Genomic DNA, 13,815 nt, shown 5'->3' with positions numbered 1-13,815 from the left:
CACATGTTACAATTAATGGCAGCACACCCCTTAATTGAAATATGTGGGGTAATCTGTACTTCATGTAGAAACAGCTATTTGCAGCAAAAGCAGAAAGATGTTTATGAGAGAGGAATGTAAACATGTAAGCAAGGGTAGATAAATGTAAGCTGTTGACAATGAGATAAAGTCATGAAAGGTTTTTTAATAAGTTTAAAGTAAAGCTTGATGCCTTGGTATGTTAAAGGCAAATGTCCGAAGCTTGATTTCATGTATCCAATAATAAGCCAAAATGTTTGAGACCATGGAAGAGCCAAAAGCTCCCTTATGAAATTTGGAATTCAGTGCCAGTTTCTCTTCCATTTAGAAAACTGTCTCATTGTACTGAGAGTAGTCTTTTCCAACTTCAGTTAAACATGATTAACATTTGCCAAACTTGATTTTTAGTATAAGCAGCAACATAAGAAATTACAGGTCAGGGAATACTGAAATTTGGTACTGCTGACTATATAAATAGCAATTCATTTGTTTCTGCCAAATGTTCAGTACTGCCAGTAGTGCAATGAACCTTCCTCATTCATTTGTAGGAGGATGTATGGGAGAGTTTGTCCTTACTGAGACTTGTGTCTGTTTTCCAGCTGCCTATTTGCCCAAGGTTAATCCCACATTGCATTGAGGTCTGCTATGACAGCAGTATTTGGAAATAATTTCTGATAACCTGGATTCTGGAGGAAGGACACTCTGGCCTTCAGATTTCTTTACTAGCCAAGGGCAGCTGTGCAGATTATCAAGGACCTGCGCAATAAGTAATGAGTGATTAACTTCATACTGTGTTTTGGCAGGCAATTGGACACTGGCAAGGTGAAGAATATGTTGGGTTCAGTCTGCTGTTAACACAGTTACTGCTAAGATTCGACACTTTCCCAGCAGGCTGGAGACTCAAGATGCAAACTGATGCAAGCTTGATGCAAACTGATTAAGAAGTTTATTAATTAATGATCACGCTAGAAAGAAATCAGTAGAACAGCAAAATTATCAGTGATCTTTGCAATCAGATGTACCAGCTTGCAATTACATTACAGGTGCCTCTACAAAGCTGTGGATTACAGGTTCAAAGTCCAGTGAAATATGTAACTACATAATCACAGCTGGATAACACTCCTATTACTAGGGAGGTGCAAATCTGTTTCCTCTCCCCAAGCCCTGATGGACACACAGATCTGAAGGCTGACGTCAACCAAAGCCCCTGGGCACGAGGAGCTTTACAGCCCATATTGCACCATGGTGGCTCTGTGCAAGATGAGCTGGATCTCACAGCCTTTCATCACCCTCACCTTCTCTCTTGCTGACAAAAGGGCTGATATGTTTCTGAATGATATTCATGATAGTCACTGCCCATGGGACAGTGGAATATGGAGTTGTAATTGCAACTATCTGCGCTTCAGGTAAAGTTTTCACATAAATATGAAACATACAAATAGAATTTAATCTACTAATAAGATGATAAGAATATAATAACATATTCTTATCACCTTTCTGATAATGCGTTAAAGGAAAAAAAAATGCCCATTCAACACCATTATGTTTCTGAGTGACTGTTTTCAAACAAATTGCCCTATTTTCTTTCCCATCTATTCGTATTTCTGCATATTTCTTTGTCCATCTTTGAAAAAACCTCCCACTCTGCCATCTGTGAATAGAAATGCTTGTTCGGTCTTCTGGATGTGATGGCATTGTCATCTATTTAGTTATTCTCAAAGAAATGTCAGTGTCTTAATGTGCTTAATGCAGAAAATATGGATAACTCTACATGACTCACTTTAAACATCAGTGTCAAAATACATCTTCTTGTTAGGTTTTGTTCTTGGATTTTGTAATTTAGAGTGTGTGCACATAAAGAACCACGCAGAGCTTGGAACGGATGCCTGTGTTGGTGGAGTCTGCATTACAAGCTCCCACACTTCGGTTTTATTCTGCCCTCTCCACTGGTCATTTAATTTGAGAGTGCAAATTCACAAACCGAATACCAGAAGTGCCTTTCATTTGGCTCAAAACTTTTGGTTTTTGTTCCCACTGTTTTGCTAATTTCTGATGCTTAGTCATGACACATATTACAAAACAAGTGCATTGGGACAGAGGCCAGAAGAATGGCTCTTTTCCAGATGATAATATTTGTGTGCTGCAACAATGCTGAGGCTTGCCTCAGGCTGCCAAGAGCTACCAGTGTGTTGCAGAAGCCACAGGCTAAAATCATAGAAACCTGACAGCAACAGTTTTGAAGCAGAGCTCATTGCTGATTCTGGACAGCCACCGGGGCAGTCAGTACCTGTCCCTGCAGGAGATGGTGGTGGTCTCAGAGCCTCCTGCACCAGCATTTGCTCCTGGCAAAGACAGGAGTGAAGTAGGATGTAGAAGGTGACTGAGTCTTAGAAGCATGAGATATCACAGAGACGAAGAGCAGTGGGGGCTGAGAGGTCCCCCTGTGGGCAGGGGGAGCCTTCTCAGTGCTTTGCAACAGTCTGAGTGAAGAAGAATTAAGTAATCTTCACGAGTCTGTTTGTCTGAAATGCAAAGAGCCAGACTGTGCGGAGACTGAAAACATTTCTTCTTTCAGACCAAAACAGCAGAGCTGTGCTTCGCTGAAACACAAACCAGTGTTTCGCTGCTGTGCCATGAAGGAACAATTATTCAAACTGTGAAAGGGCCAGGGATGCTGGGGTCCCCGTGCCATCCCCTTCCTGGCAGCTCACAGACACCTCCTGTCCTCAGCAGGCAGCTGCAAGCAGGGGAGATTGTGGATGAGCTGCTCTCTCTGCAAAGGGGATATTTTGAGGAAGAAGCAGGAAAGAACGGCTCACTGACAAAGCATGGGTATGAGCCGGCAGATGTTTTCATAGGGCACAGAGTGGCCTTAAGAGTATGGGCACACCTGGTGTTTGCTGTGTCCTGTTAGTGCTTGGTGAAGTGCTCTGGGTTGGTTTCACAGAGCAAAATGTGGTGAAGACCACACTGTGTGTGCTTCAGCCATTTACACCTTGGATAAACTTTGGTTATATCCCAAACATTGACTGCTCACTAGCAGCTGGAGTGCATATTTCTTAGGGGAGAATCAGCTTAGGGGAATTCAGTTGATTTTATGCTATTCTTTAGGTGAAGCAAATGACAGTGAGGAGGGGTGGATAATCAGATGAACGATGTTAGGGGGGCACTCCAAGTGTGGGCTGAAACACTGCTGCAATGCACCCCTGACCAAGTAGCTGAGCACAAGCAATGTACACGAATACACAGAAGAAACTAAAAGAAGATCATTAAGAAGGAGAAAATGGGAAAAGAAACAGTGTGAAAGGAAAGGACAAGCCCTCCACAAAGCTCCCAGAGAAGAGAAAGGAACAGACATTTATGTGCAAACGTAGCAAGGAATGGGGCAGAAATGAATATGAACACAGATCTTTGCCTCATGAACACACTGGAATTTTCATCAGTAAAGTGCTTATGAGTGTGGGAAATCAAACAGGCATTAGAATGACCATATTTATGTGTCTCTCATTTTTTCCCTACATCTGGTTTGGATTACTGTTCTTAGATCCTTAGTGGTAGAAGTCGGCTGAAATGCACTTGTGCAGCTCCTTCCCTTCTCTCTCCTCCCTGACAGCTAATCACTGAATGCAGGCTACATTTTTACTTACAGTAGAAAACTGATGCATCAAAAAAGCTGCAGAAACATGCCTCAGCAAATATTTCTGCACATGCTTTATAATGAGAAGAATTTTTTAAATGATTGTAGTGTATCCAAATGCCTGTAAAGACACATAGTTTAATCAGAGGCTGAAAAACACCTTCTAGCGTTGGTTATGGGATCATCTCCTGGAAAAATTTAGTATTTTTAAGTTTTAACTATTTATTTGAAACAGACACTCTGTTCATTGCTATAGGTTCCTATCAGTTTCCAGCGCAGCCTGATTTAATTCCACTTCCACTTGGCTTTACAAGGTTCCTCTCCAAGGGTTGTGTGTGCTGCAGCATCTCCAGTTTTCAGAAATTTGGCTTCTCATTAGAAAGCTTCTGGATTACAAGGAAGCAAAGCATCTTGGAGTCATCTCATACTTGCTTGTGGGCAGAAACTGTGGAATGCTGACTATTCTGCATTTCAAATCTCTCCAATGGAGAAAAATAAAGCCATTGTTATAAACAGCACTGCTATTTTTTCCCCAACTGAAGCAAGACCCATCTGTTTTTCACAGATCTCACTGTTTGAGATCATGTCTGTAAGGTAGACTGTCTTTCTTCGCTTCCTTCAGGACACAGGCTTCAGAACCAGGATACTTCCAGCATTTGAAATCTGCTCGGCTTGGGAATGGGGGGAAGCTGTAGTTAAGGGGAGAGAAGAGAATCAGTGACAAGATCTATGTGTTTCCACCATCTCTGAGTCACAAGAGATCTAAATGCCCTCTACCACAAGCTGAGTGGACTTTCCTTACTGCATGTCAGCATCCTGGGGTCCCTGCCTGGTGTAATGAGCATATCTGAAAACTCAGTTCCAGCGATATGGGTGGCATGGGCTTCAGACAGCTCCTCTGATTCATTGGGTCGTTAGCCACTCTTTTCTTAAGAGTTTGTTCTGATGAGTATAAATAATTCTACATGCAGGAGGCTGCAGAGATAAAACTGATGAGATTAATTCCTTGTTGGTTAGTGTTAAGTGAACTTGGCCACTTGAAGCCAGCTAGAGACAATCTGAGGGAGGCATTATTCGACTTCTGTTGTGTTGCTTTAGTAAATTCTCTGCAGGAGATATTTCAATTGCTGTTAACTTTTCTTGGGACTGTTTAATAACTTCTCCTAGTTCAGATATAACTTTAATAGTCAACCAATGACAGCACTGATCACCTCAACACCCAAAACAGAGAAGCCCTGAAATATTTATGTGACACTGATCTTAATTCATCTGCTAGGGTTGACAGACCAGCCTCAGGAGAAGACAGTGCCCTCTTGTCCCTTGTCCTAGATTTGCAGCCCTTGCAATCAAGCCTCTCCATCAAGCACAGAGACTGGCTGGGTGCAGTACCACACAGCTCACACAGCCCTTCTTCACTCTCACCGATGCAAAGCATGTTTCTGATACCCAGCTTTCCTGCTCCAGTTTTGGCCATAGTGGGAGGGAAAGTAAAGCAAAAAGTAGGGCTCTTACCCTTCTGGAAAACTGTCATCTAGCTAGTACTCTTTAGGGCACGAAGAAACGGCCAGATGAGAACTGTAAGAGAACATAACAGTATGTGTAAAGCAATTGTTGGGGGGGAAGGTTAAGAAATACAGCAGAATTCTGATTTTTTGAGTTGCATATCTGTTGCCTGGATATGCAACTAAGAAAAATAGATAAACGAATCTTTTCAAAAGCAATTACGGTTGAGATTACTGTCTGTCTCCTTCATTGACTATACTGGATGTGCCCAGCTATAAGAACTGTAATGGAATTATCTTCTCTAGACTTCTTACTCTTTCATTTCAAAGCTTGCAAAGGCATTTTGATTCTCTGTGTTATTTGGCTTCAGACAAAGAGGATTATGGCCTGTAGATGTGGCAGCCTTACCCGCTGAAAAGACAAAATGATAAACTGAAATTTCTTTGCTTTTTTATCTCAGGTATTCTGAGTCCTTGCATGCTGCTGCATATCATTTACTGTATTCTTGGATCCCATTGAGATACAACATCCACAGAACTAGCTGGGCTACAGCAGTCCTGATGGAACCAAGTAATTCATGAAAGTTACGTAATAGATATAAAATCAGAAACACATACATACATACCTGGAAAATACATCAGGAAAACTGAAGTAAAATGAGTGAACTGCAATATTTTCAAATGAGGATTCAGCTCTTGTTTTGATTCCTTCACCTCCATGGATGGTGGAGTTGGGATTTCACAGACTGGATCCTGGTTTGTGTCAGGTGAACAGATATCACTTTTGGGGCATTTCAGATACCTCTTCTGTCTCTTTACTTTAAAGGTACCTGTTAAGAATGTTTTGTTGTGTTCTGAGCACACCTTAGATTTGTATCTTCATGATGCAGTAAGGACCTCACTGAATTCACTGAATTAAATGCATTTCTCTATGGTCTCAGCAGACTCAGGGAGGCTCAGAGGATGCGTGAATCTGAAAAACAAGATGGAATTTGGTCAGAAGAAACAGCGGTCCTATGTTATCTTACTAGAGAATAAAGCCGTGACAATGACAGGTACAGGAATATGTTGCAATGGTTAAGCTTATGTAAAAGGTTCTTTGGCTGAGTATGGATGACATTGGTAATTTAGTCACCCTGAAACCAAATGAAAGTGTCTGGACAGGGCTTCACACCCAGATCTGTACAATTTTGCTAGAGTTATACCAACAAGATTTCTGCATGCAGACAGGGCCTACTTAGACAAAATTCCTTTCATTTATTCAGGCCTCTCTGCTTTTCCTGAACTAATTTTATGTCCTGGATAAATTGCACCACTGCAGACTAGCTCTGTGTTTGGAAATGCACTCCCTATTCCCATCTGCTACTCCCTTGCACCAGCTGGAACACAATGTTTTATGCTGTGATGGATTGGCCCACACTTCACTCAGAGAAATGATGGGGTGTGCTGCTACCTGCTCTTTAATAATAACTGCGTCATATTTTATCTACAGGCATTAAACTGGCGCTCTAAGAGGCAGGACTGTTATTAAGTTAGCAATTTAATTAAAAAAAGGAAGTCATGTGCTTTAAGATGAGAATTCAGACAAAGAGTGCTGCTTGTATTATCGGGTGAGTCCTTGATGTTGCCTGAAGGAGTCAGTCACTTTGGAAAATGTAAGACCCATGGCATAACTGTACTTTGGATCTGCATTTGCTGGTTTCCTTTAACTGCCGAGGGAGCATCTTGTACCCTTTTGAAGGTGATACTGGTCCCTTGTCTGTCCTTAACAGCTGTGGTAGGAAAAGCTGCAAAACTTGTGAGATTCCGATGCTTTTCCCACAGTGCAGTGAGGGAACACCTCCTATCCATGCTCTGAGTCCTTCTTTGGGCAGTGGCCCATTCTTCTTGATGCTCAGCATTCAAGTGAGGGTCTCTCACTAACCTGGCATTTGGCCCATGCTTCAGCCCCTACAATCCTGTGTGGAAGTCAGGCAATTGTGTTACTTTTAGATAAAAGAATTAATTACAGGTCTGTTAACTTCATTTCTTCTTAAAAGAGAGAACAGCTTTTTTGTTGCCCCTTTGTTTTGTTTATTAAAAAAAAAAAAAAAAGACTCTTAGGTCTGTGATCAGTCTTGCCATAGCGTTCTGAATTGTAATGTAAACTACTTAATGTTCTGGTTTTCTTGAGCCCTTAGAGAACAATTTCCAAAAGTATATTGCATTTAGGTACATTTTACAAGATGTACATGCCAAAAACGTCTTTCCAAAGATGGAATAGTCTTCTTACTTCATAGTAACATTCAAAATAACAGAATTTCATCCTCTAACTATTGTACCAGCTAATGCTACTGCACTCAGCACATAAGCTAATTGTATGCTGCATGGAGCTTCTATAACCATCTCTCTCCCAATTCTCCATCTGTAAAATAGGCCTTAATAGCACATCTGGGAGTTTAATCTCAGGAGAAACAGACCTGAATAGCCAAGTGCCCTTGTCTCCCACCTCTCATTAATATAAAGGCTTCTTAAAGTGGAGTACCTCTTTTCCTGACAAAATAACCTAGATCCAAAACAATTAGAGCCTTGAAAGCTTTGTATTTTCCCCATAGGCTCTCTGGCAGCCAGTGCAGCTGCCTGAGCAGCACCATAATGCTCTCCTGTCATAAAGACCCACATAATAAGTAGGCTGCTAGGTTCCAAATTAGCTTTGGCATTCAAGTGGTGTCATTAAATAGAAGAAGAGATCAGAGCCAGACAGGGAATAGGCCAAATTGAAACTGAAATAACATTAATGGACATCTTTTCTGCTTGCCTATACATCTTTCTGAACAGTGCTAAGGTCCTGTGTCAACACTCAACAGACGAGATTAAATGTCGAGCAGTAATATTTATTGTGTATATGTGAATCTTTTAAAGTGTATGTTCATAACCAAACTGTATTGATGCATTATAATAAATCCAAGAGATACCACAAACTTTTCTGCATTTCTTATAGACACAAGCTGTTGACCTGTGTTTGGATACAAAGCATGATAGGCATTGGTTCATTGATAGCATTCATTCAAAATGTGGTTAAAATATTCAGAATGCCAAAAATCTGCACAATTTCCATTAATTTCCTTCTTTTCTAAGGTATTTGCCTCATAATGGCATACCTGGATTATACAGGATGCAGTTACTGAGTTTTGCATGAAACGGTTCATGGTGAATTTGGAAAAGGGGATAACCGCTATTAAACATTGGTATTATTGGAAATGTGGGCATAGGGAGCAAATTGCAGGATACTGTACATGGTTCTTTGATGATTAGCTTTAAGGTGGAGGAAGGATCATTGTAGTTCTGGGCAGGAGTGGAGAGAAACATCTAAGAGCAGGGGGAAACACATGAGGAGAGAACTAAGAGAAAGATCTACTAGCAGCCACTTAGGCTGCTTTCACTTTGGAGTGTAATTTAAGTGGCACTTGTACACCAGGACAGAACCAGGCTGGATTCCAATGGTGATCAGTGTTTCTCTTGTTGGCTTTCCATATCACTATAGCTCTGTTTTTCCCCTCTGTATCCCAAGAAGGACACTTCTTTTTACCATTTCCTATTGTAGCAAATGCTGTGGCTAGCCTAAGCCTAGGTAGAAACATCAGCTTGGCAGATGTTATCCAGAGGTCTCCTTTCCTCCTCTCCCAAAAAGGCTGTTGTGCATTGTATCTTCTCACGCAGTGCTACCAGCAAAGGCTGCAAAAGGGCTCAGTTTCCCAGGGCTGGGATATTAGCTCAGCTGACAGCCTCAGTCATGTTTTTCACCTGTTTGAGAGGCAACAGTTCTAAGGTTCAGCTACATGGGATCATTGTTGAAAGCTGCTTTTGGACATGACATTGTCTGTAACTTGAGTGGTTAAAACCAAAATCTTCAATCAAATAGTTCTTAAAGGAGCAGGAAACTGAACCATTATGTACTTCGTGGATCTGCCAGAGTGCCTTCCAAGTTATGTCAGTGTTACAGCAATCCCAGGAGGAGATAGAATTTTGCTACTGGTTCCAAGGAAATGCTGAACTATTTCTGCAGTTTGCCATCAAGCAATCTTAGCCACTTAGGTGGTCACATTACCTGAAAAGCCTTGTCATCTGAAAGCCAACTTCTGTGTCCTCCATCAGCTTCTGGTACAAGCTTGACAGTTTACTTCTAGGATGAAAATGTGTGTCCTGTCATAGAGAGGAAAGGGAGAGGCAGTAAGGATTTCAAAAAAATAAAAAGAGGGGACTTCAGTTTTGTCAAAATGCAGTGAGATTACAGCATTTTTTCATCCACATATTTCTGGCAAATCAATCTTACAGAGACATTGCAATTTTAAGAACAGAGCTAAGCTCAGAGAGCAGCTTGAATACGAGCATTGTCCTGAGGGGAGGCTTGAGCAGTGTTTGAGTCAGAGGACACGGTAATTGGATTTTGCTGTTTACTTTTCCCTGGGCAGGAACAGCAAACAATAATCTCAAAGGGACAAAGGGCACTGAGTTCCACTCCTGATCAACTCTGCATGAGTTTATAACCTCTTCATTGCAAGCAGTGAAAGATTTTCTTGGTGTAGCTGCAAAGATTGGGAAAAAAATTGTTTCCATGTAGTTCAAGATAAAATCTGGAAGGAGTTACTAGCACAAAGATTGCATTTTGCTCTGAGAGTTGCAGAAAGGTTTTCCTAATGCAAAGTCAAGGCGAATAATTTGGTCACATGCTGCCTTTTCCCTCAAGGCACTGTGTTTCTTGCTTAATTTTAGGATCACTCACGCTGCTTAGATAACACCAAAGTGGCAGAAACACTCAGAGCTCTGCTCTGCTGCCTCCTGCCAGCAACAGGCCTGGAAAAGTGGCAAGCAAGCAGTGTCTTGTATGCACCGAAATGTGGCACCATGGGGAGTCCACCAAATGTTCCTGATGCTGCCTTTCAGCTCCTGGAAAATAACTTCTGTACAGGTAACAAAAATTACCTGGAGAGTCAGTGGGAGGAATAGCTATTTTTCTGAGTCACCAAACCAGAAAATGTTTTTTTGACAGGATCATCATCACCTGCAGTCAACATCAACAAAAAGGTTTTCCTGCCCCAATGAAGTTGCTGTGCAGCCATCCAGTTGCTTCTCTCAGAGTTCTTTCATTGTCCCTGTTCGTGTCATCCCTCTGACCTGATGTGCAAACCAGGAGCTCTGACAGCAGGCAGGAGCCATTGCACTGGAGCTGGCCGTAGATGCTCTATGAGCCACCTCTGAGAGTGTCAAAGCTGCCTTTGCATCTCTACAGTCACTGCTGCTGCTTTTCACCACAGTACACATGCTGGAGAAGCCCCAAACTGCTGGATGTCCTAGATGATCATTGTGGTCCTTTTCAACCCAGGCCATTCTATGATTCTATGATTCTAAATTACATGTATATATATAAAGTGAGACGTGTGAAAAAGTTGATTCTATGTCCACTCCTGACATGAGGTCACTTTGAAATTCCCCCATCCAAACCATGTTCTTTACCAGAACATAAAAGTGGGAGATTTGTAGGCTGTGATGCTTTAGTGTAAGTGGAAATCAGGCCTAGTAGTTCAATTCCTAAATATAAGAGGGAGATACACTCTTGTAGTAATTCTAATTAATGCCTACAGTTTCAATGTATATCATATTAAGGGGAAAAAAAAAAGCAGCAACATCTGAGTGCAGAGATTTTTGAGTAAATTATTTAGACTTCCTATTAAAAACATTTACAGCATCTGGAAGCCTATTAGACAGATTTCCATATTAATAAGTAAGTAAGTAAGTAAATAAATAAATAAATAAATAAATAAATAGAAACACTACATCCAGTTTTTACATAGGAAATTTATAATTAAATGTGTAAATGTGTATGGTGGGAAGGATAAACTATTTCTTCCACGTAAGTGGGAGTTTTGTTCAAGGTAATTTAATAGCTCATACTTAGAGAGTAGGATCCAAAACCTTTTGGAATAATTACTTCTCCAGAGAGATGCATGAATGTTCACCCAGATAACTGTTGGAGAAGCAACCATGCTACATTCATGCCATGCACAGGATTTAAAAGGCAATAGTATCCTATGGAAGAGCATAACTGTGGTGAATTTTTCTTTATGGCAGATGGCCTTTACTGTCCATTAATTTGGGGCTAAGTCAGAATTTAGTGCTGGGCACACGTGTGGGACATTTGTGCTATGAAAAATGAAGAGCTGTTGCAATCACAATTCTGTTGCGATAGATGTGGACATGAATGATCTTACAGGTTGCCAACAAATGGTGAAGCAAATGAGGACAGGGAGACAAAATTATGTACAAAGTTTATTTAATCTTGCATGAATTGTGGCTGTAACCTATTCAGAATTTCACTGATTGATTCTTTGCCACACTGATTCTTTGTTTTCAACTTCTCTGCAATACCAACTTTTAACAGATTGGTTAAGGGAGAAAAGTCATTCTGGAAGGAAAGCTCTTTTAAAGGCAGCTGTAGAGAAATGCTCTATAGAACCAAGGTTACAATGCGATTGCTTCCTTTGTCAAGAAATTCTGCTGCATACACACTTCCGAACCAGTGAACCAAAACTGGTGAATGGTAGGCTTGTTTTTAAAAGGTACCTTGCTGTAATCTCTGTCCCTGCCTTTGCCATTCCACAAGGCATCTTTGGTATACTGAATGCCATTTTAAAAACTGGGATGGGGGAAAAAAAAAAAAAGAAAGACTTAAAGTATGGTGATTTTCTGGGGGGGGGGGAGGGTTTTTTTTTTTTGTTTTTTTTTTTTTTTTTTTTTTTAGTTTAACTTATAAGACAGCACCCAAACACAATTATCTGATAACAGCTAAATTGCACATTACTGGCCATGTGCTCAGTAGGATGGCATAGTTCTGTTTTCAGAAAAGCTTTGTAATTTACGATTAGTAATAAGGGCAGTCCAAAAATATGCAGAATTGGGTGTTGGTAAATGCAAACACATACTTACTTCAAAAGCAGATTGAGTTGTTGAAGTTGCAATTCTAAGATGTTCCTTTCATTACAGTGTTTTGAAGCTTCACATGCCTACAGCACCTGGCATAAGAGCTTGCTGTAACCCACTTCCGTCCAAAATCAGCCTGACTGAACTGATGTTGATGGTGGTTGACCTAAATGAAGACACTGTTTTTCAGCTTTGAGGTGTTAAATATCACCAAATGGAGGCATCCAACTGCTGTGGACAGCAACTTCTTAAGCAGTTCTGGCTGATTCTGCCAGTCAGCACCTAGTGATGGCTTGTTGTGGTGATGGCTACCTGTTTAAATCAAGTTTAACAAAGCCATAGTATATTGTAGACTTCTAAACTATAGCTTGAGAGAGGAAGGGAGATTAAGCAAGCTCTAACTGTATACTGTTTTCCCACTTAGTTTTCTTAACAGAATTTTGATTACATCCACATTTCCACTCTTCTCTTTGTTCCCAAGTCAAATTCTATTTTGCTAGGTTGTTTTATGAGATTAGTTAAGGAATACAAATCTCAAAACCAAAGTTGTTTCAGCAGCTTCTGTGCAAATATACATCAGAATAGACAAAATAATGTGCACAAACTTGGAGGTCCAAAGAATTAGCACAGATTTAGTCATATCAGGCACCAAAAAGTCCAGACAGAAAAAAATCAGTGGAAGACTCTTGTAAGCTCCACTTGAAAGATACTGGTTATTTAAGGGCATCGAAGCACAGGCACACCCAACACTGAACAGAACAACCCCATCAGAGACTGTTCTCACTATTTTAAACTGTTAGTAAGTGAAACAAGAATTTTCTGCTGAGAAGAACAAGAGGGCATTGACCTGCTCTCCTTGCCTAAGCTAATCTCCAGTTACTCTAACAAAGCAAGGCCCTGTGCAAGCTTCTATGTCTTTTGCAAACTGCTACCTGTCAAGCCTTTCAGCTCTGCGTGAGCCCAAAGCAGGGCTGCAAGGCTGCAACTCTGCAGGCTGCCTCGGGATGTTGAGCTGTTTGCATGTGCATACAGCAGTTGTGAGTAATGGGGGAAAACAAAACAAAACAAAACAAAACAAAACAACAACAAAACAAAACAACAACACAAAAAAAAAACATGAAAATGTACACTGTGTCCAGGCTGAAAGTGTAATAAAAATGTATTTTCACTCAATACAATGCTAGCTGCAGTAAAGTACCATTAGATGAAAATAAGTTTTATTGTTGCTAATAGGTAACTAAACATGTCCCTCTGTTTCCATGTTCATGATTTTCATTTTCTAAGTATTGATATATTCCCATAGAAACCTTCCTGCTTCTTTCCTTTACTAGAAGGTACTGTATTGAAGAAAGCCACATCTGTGCCCAATCACACTTTGTAGGAATACTTCTGCTGTTTTTGGACCTCACTCGCAAGGTAGTCACCTGTTGGAGGTGTCTTCCTGCAGAGGAAAACACATAGTTTGCATGAGACTTACCAGACATCTCCCATCCAACTGATGCTGGGCAAGCATCTGGTGTGACCCCAGTCATTTTGGTGTGAGAAGAGTAGCTCCTCAGCCCAATGTTCTCTCTTCTTTCTTTGCAGACTAAGGGCTATTTTCTCCAAGTGCGTGTCCTTTAAATAAGAGAATAGTGGAAAAAACAAGGCAGAAATTAACTTTGGAAGGAATTACTACTATACCACTGTGATCTGCCTCAT

The 13,815-nt window shown here is 40.8% G+C and overlaps 1 long non-coding RNA gene across 1 annotated transcript; it reads right to left on the bottom strand.

Moving 5' to 3' along the window:
• Window positions 1–901: 901 nt before the first annotated feature.
• LOC104915320 (uncharacterized) lies at window positions 902–9,621 on the bottom strand. Its single transcript, XR_796326.4, has 4 exons — window positions 9,245–9,621; window positions 5,784–6,130; window positions 5,168–5,230; window positions 902–4,344 (listed from the first exon to the last, which is right to left on the bottom strand). It is a non-coding gene; the product is annotated as an uncharacterized LOC104915320 (long non-coding RNA).
• Window positions 9,622–13,815: the final 4,194 nt, after the last annotated feature.

This window comes from Meleagris gallopavo, chromosome Z (assembly GCF_905368555.1).
Source record: "Meleagris gallopavo chromosome Z, MGAL_WU_HG_1.1, whole genome shotgun sequence".
Taxonomy (NCBI): domain Eukaryota; kingdom Metazoa; phylum Chordata; class Aves; order Galliformes; family Phasianidae; genus Meleagris; species Meleagris gallopavo.
This window is presented reverse-complemented; position numbering and strand designations above follow the sequence as displayed.